The sequence below is a fragment of the Anser anser genome (genome assembly GCF_964211835.1).
Source record: "Anser anser genome assembly, contig: HAP1_SCAFFOLD_40, whole genome shotgun sequence".
Classification (NCBI taxonomy): Eukaryota; Metazoa; Chordata; class Aves; order Anseriformes; family Anatidae; genus Anser; species Anser anser.
In genome coordinates this window covers 1,765,181-1,771,180 of record NW_028153557.1, presented here as the reverse complement: position 1 = coordinate 1,771,180, position 6,000 = coordinate 1,765,181, and positions in this window count along the sequence as shown.

The window sequence follows — 6,000 nt, the reverse complement described above, 5'->3', positions numbered from 1 at the left end:
AGTGCTCGGTTTGAACACGGAGAGGGAAAGCGAGGGGAAGGTGGCCGAAGCCGGCCGCAGTCTCTGAGCTCTCCTCCTCCTGATTGTTTTCTCTCAAAGCCATTTCTGTGTGTGTGCGGGCACCCGGAGCCGGCAGAAGTCCCCGTGAAGTCCTTCGGCAGGACGGAGGGCTGCGTGGGCTCCAGTGAGAGAGGGAGTTAGGAGAATCTTATCAAGTAGAGATAGAGCGCTGACGGCGTTAAACTAGGATGCTACTTAGCGTCTTTGCTAACTATGGTGCATTGTGCCAATTAACTAAAGCAAGAAGCCTTGGGCCCCTTACCAAGGTCAGTCTCCTAATAAGAGAGTGAGCCTGTCTTAAGAAACTGGGAGAAACTGGTCCTGCAGATGGACAAGAGCCAAGGAGCAACTGAGTCTGTGCAAAGACAAGAGGTCAACTAGCGGTGACGAGGAAGAGTCATCAATCTTCATGCCCACGACCTCCCGTGCTGCCCAGCGCTGAATAAACATACCTACTTTACAATCTCACTGATTGTGGAGTCCCTTTTCCGCAAGTCACTAGCAGCGGTTTCTTCTGCAGAGGTTTTCCCAGAGCCGCTTCAAAGCTTCCCTCGCGGAGCTGGGGCGTCGCAGGGGGTCGTCAAAGCACGCGCGCACACACACACACACACACACACACACACACACACACAGGCGTTGTTGTCCAAACAGAAAGTATTTACAACAAATTCGACAAGCGGTTTTCCTCTGCCAGCAGCAAATGCCTGAGGGCCCCTACAGCTTCATAAATCATAGCACAAAGAGCCTAAAGTTCCTCTAAAATTTAGGGAAATGATTCAAAATAGATCTGCTAGGGGAAAACGATCACTGGCGGCAGGGTACACAATACACGCGAGTCTCAGCTCTCCTCCGCAGGGTCAGTGCCCACGCCCAAGTGCGACGCTGATGGCACCCGAACATTTGCTGTAGCAGGCAGCAGAGCCAGCAGCTCAGGGGAGCAATTTTAAAAACCAGGAGGCACTTAAACCAACCCTTAATTGACCCAGTTACTGCAGGAGAGTCCCGACTACTCGCCCTGGAGTCCTACTGTCACCAGCAAAAAGCACCAACCAAAGCTTGGGGGAACTTTGGTACAGCACAAGAGAAGGGAGTGGGGGTAGCGTAGCCGTATCGCAGAGCTGCTGCTTTTCACACCATTTTATCATCCCTGATAATTGAAAGTAAGGCCGGGTGGGCTGACCCCACCACCACCACTCCTGGCAGCATGTTTGGTCCACAACGCTAGAATAATTATTTTGCTCCCTCCCGTCCCTACAGCTTCATCATCTGAAAAGATTACAGTCAAAACAATGGCATACACAAATAAAAGTCAAGAGTTGACATAGTAACTCCGGGATTTGGGTATCAACTGTCCGAGAAATCAGAACACCCAGGCTTCACAATGTGCCCAACATCGAGCTGTGCCAAGGGGGGGCGGAAGGAAGAAGCTTTCCGTTTAAGCCTTCAGAGCATCGCTCCATCACTACGTCAATTCACAGCCACCACAGCGTGCCGATGGACATCTTTCTGTGCCAAAAGAAACAAGTGTTTTGTCCTCTTGATATCAAAGGTAGCCACCTATACTTACGGAACTATGCACAAGACCTTAACTCTGACCAGCAGGAAAACTTAGGATAACTGAGTGCAGATCCTGCCAATTTCTACCAGTTCCAACTGTGCTTTAAGTCTCATTGCAAAGCCTCAGTTAGAAAAAGGATCACCTCAGGGTATCCAACAAGAAGAAGAGTTGGTTTTTTTTTTTGTTTTTTTTTTTTGTTTTTTTGTTTTTTTTTTTTAATATACCATAGGACTATGCAGTTCAATCATCAATCATCTTGGAAAGCTCAAGGAGGAGGTCATCCTCATCCTTCCCTGGGTCCAAGTCGAGCTCGGCTTCCAGTATGCCGTCTGAGAGTTCCCAAAGTAGCATCTCTAAATCCTCGTCTACAGATACGGGCGCGTTGCCTGTGGAACTCAGCCGGCGTGTCCTTGCTTCTTCTAGCTGGGAAGAAGCTGAAGTCGAGCTTGAGAACTCCATTGGCTCCACGGATTCTGCCTGGCTTCCAAGATGTGCTTCAGGTCTTGGCAGAGCAAGGAAGAGAACAATCAGTATATGCCATTTCTTAACGGGAAATCCCTTTTCTGCAAACCGGCTCTTAAAACCGTAGCCAACCCCTCCTGCACTTCAATCTTACCCAGGGATTGTTATTCAATTAACCCAGGGCTACATTTAGAGCCCAATATATTAGCAGGTACATTTTTCAGTTTGGGGGTTTCTCTGTGAAGCCAGAGCACCCGGAGTCTAGCAAAGATGGGAAACCAACATGGCCTCCCGGAAGCCCAGTGTCCGAGAACTACATCTCCCGGCATGCTCTGGGAAAACAATATGGACTCCCGGAAACCCGGTGGCCAAGAACTACATTTCCCAGCACTCCCCAGAAAATTGAGCCTCGCACCTTGCCGTAGGACGCCATTTTTTGCTCTGTTACATTACCGGTTTCGTGTTTATGGAGGGTTTTCCCGCCGTTTTGGGGGCTTTCCCCTCAATTTCGGGTTTTCAGCTCTCCATTTCAGAGTTCTTCCCCGCAATTTTGGGGTTCCTTCCCCTAATTTGGTGCTTCGCCCCCCCCCCCCCCACTTTTGGGGTTCCCCCTCCATTTTGGGGATTCCCCCCAATTCCAAGCCCCCCACAATTTTGGAGGCCCCCACCATCCTTTCTTGGCCTGCCACCCTAATATTAAGGTTCTTTCCCCCAATGTTGGGGTTCTCACCACATGTTTGAGGTTCCTTCCCTTAATTTGGGGCTTAGCTCCCCGGGATCTGGGGCTTTAACCCCAATTTTGGGGGTCCCCCCCAAGTTTGGGGATTCCTCCCCAGGTCTGGGGGGGGTCCACATTCAATTCTGGAATTTCACACTTCCATTTAAGTCTTCTTCCCCCCAATTTGGGGGTTCACCCACCCAATTTTGGGGGTTCCTCCCCTAATGTGGGGGGACCCGACCAATTTTGGGGGTCCCCCCCAATTGTAGAGTCCCCCACCCTCCTTTTTTGGGTTCCCCCCTAATATTAAAGAGTTCTTCCGCCCAATTTTGGGGGACCCCACAATTTGGCCGTTCCTTCCCCTAACTTTGGGCTTCAACCCTTCGATTTTGGGGGGGGCTCCCCCCCTCTTATTTTGGCCTTCCGCCCTAATATTAGGCCTAACCCCTAAGAACCTTGACCCCTAAGCCTATGGCAACCACGGATCTAACCCTAACCCCTACCCCAACAAACCCTAGAAACCCTAACCCTAAAAACCCTTGCAGCCCTAACCCGATAAAATTTACCACACTAAACCCCTGAAGACTGTTCTGGGGGGTCCACATTCAATTCTGGAATTTCACACTTCCATTTAAGTCTTCTTCCCCCCCAATATGGGGGTTCGCCCACCCAATTTTGGGGGTTCCTCCCCTAATTGGGGGGGACACAACCAATTTTGGGGGGGACACAACCAATTTTGGGGGGGACACAACCAATTTTAGAGTCCCCCACCCTCCTTTTTTGGGTTTCCCCCAATATTAAGAGCTCTTCCGCTCAATTTTGGGGGACCCCACAATTTTGACGTTCCTTCCCCTAACTTTGGGCTTCAACCCTTCAATTTTGGGTGGGCTCCTCCCATCTTATTTTGGCCTTCCGCCCTAATATTGGGCCTAACCCCTAAGAACCTTGACCCCTAACGCTATGGCAACCACGGATCTAACCCTAACCCCTACCCCAACAAACCCTAGAAACCCTAACCCTAAAAACCCTTACAGCCCTAACCCGATAAAATTTACCACACTAAACCCCTGAAGACTGTTCTGGGGGGTCCACATTCAATTCTGGAATTTCACACTTCCATTTAAGTGTTCTGCCCCCCAATTTGGGGGTTCGCCCAACCAATTTTGGGGGTTCCTCCCCTAATTGGGGGGGACACAACCAATTTTGGGGGGGACACAACCAATTTGGGGGGGGACACAACCAATTTGGGGGGGTCCCCCCAATTTTAGAGTCCCCCACCCTCCTTTTTTGGGTTTCCCCCAATATTAAGAGCTCTTCCGCCCAATTTTGGGGGACCCCACAATTTTGACGTTTCTTCCCCTAAATTGGGGCTTCGACCCTTCAATTTTGGGGGGGCTCCCCCCTTAGTTTGGCCTTCCACCCTAATATTGGGCCTTACCCCTAAGAACCCTGACCCCTAACACTACGGCTCCCACGGATCTAACCCTAACCCCTACCCCAAAAAACCCTAGAAACCCTAACCCTAAAAACCCTTACAGTCCTAACCCGATAAAATTTACCACACTAGACCTACGCCTAAAAGCCCTAACCCTAAAAATTAAGACCCTCTAAACCCTAACCCAAAATGTAAAGATTCTCAAAGCCCTAACGCTGGAGACCCTAACCTTAAAAAAAAAAAATTAAGACCTTAAAACCCTAACCCTAAATACCTGACCATAACTAAAACCCTAAGACCCTAACCCTAAAAACCCTAGCAACACTAAAACCACAAAATACTTTAAAACCTTAACACAGTAACCCCCAAACCCTAACCCTTATAACTCCAACCCTAACAACCTTAAAATCCTAACCCTAAACCCTGGAAACCCTAACCCTGAAACCCAACCCTAGTGCCTTAGCCCTGAAACCTTAAAACCCTAACACCTTATTAGAAACACTCTGTAACCAATACCATAGGCTCAGGCAAGTATCTCAGTGAGGTAGCATTTTTATTCACGATTGCAATGGCAGGCGTCCCACAAGCCACCTACTAGTTCCATAACACAGTTTATATAATTTTTTTTTTCCTCTCGGTGACCAGGACCCTCCCCAGTTTCCCCATTGACTGGGTAATCCATGTTCACAATCTATCCAGTGCTTCACAGAAAATACACAGCTGCTGGCCTGTTACTAGTCAATTTTATTTTTTTCTTGACTGTTTTCCTCTTTGAGGTGGTAATGTTTCTTACACCGTGATTTCCACCCAATTGCTCTAAGGATTCTGGTTGTCTGCATTTTACAAGGTTGTCTGTTAAGCTTTCTTATCACTGCAAGCATATATCAATACCACCTTCCTTCCCTCTAAACGATGTAACTCTGTGCAAAAACATTTTTATTCCCACAACCTTGATCCCCTTACCCTAAAATCCTTATTCTCTTTAACCCTAACAACTCTAACCACAACCCTAACCCTTCATATCAACCCCCCGACGCTAATGACACTGACTAATGATCCAAACCCCAAACCCCAGGCAACCAACAAAGAAACAGACACAAAGCTGAAAACTACAAAAAAGGCAAAACCCTGGATACAGACCCCAAATCACAAACACGCTACCAAAATGCTACAGAAAAGCCCCAGACGCAGGCCCCAAGCACTACAGCTAGGCCCCAGAAGCTCTAGACACATCCCAAAGCCAAAATGCGATCCCCAAACACTACAGAAAAGCCCCCAAACACCAGACACAGGCTGCAGAAGTCTACAAGCAGGCCCCAGCCACACCCGGATGCAGACCCCAACTGTCCACAAGCAGCTCCCAACCCACCCCCCCCATGAACTGGACCCCCCACCACCACCACCCAGATGCATGCCCCAGGCCCCAGGCCTCAGCCCCAGCCCCCACACCCCAGACTCAGGCCCCAAAGGTGTACAACCAGCTCCCAACTGCCCCCCTCAAAGGGAGGCCCCAAAGCCTGCCAGAGGACCCTAGAGCGTACAAGCAGCTCCCAACCCCCCCGGCACAGGCCCCAACCCCCCCCCGGACACAGGCCCCAAAGGTGTACAAGCAACTCCCCATCCTCCCCAGAGGCACGCCCCAAAGGTGTACAAACAGCCCCAACCCCCCAAGACCCAGACCCCTACAGCGTAGAAGCAGCTCCCAACCCCATGCCCCCAAGGCACATGCCCCAACCCCTCCCCCAAGGCAGGCCCTAACAGTGTACA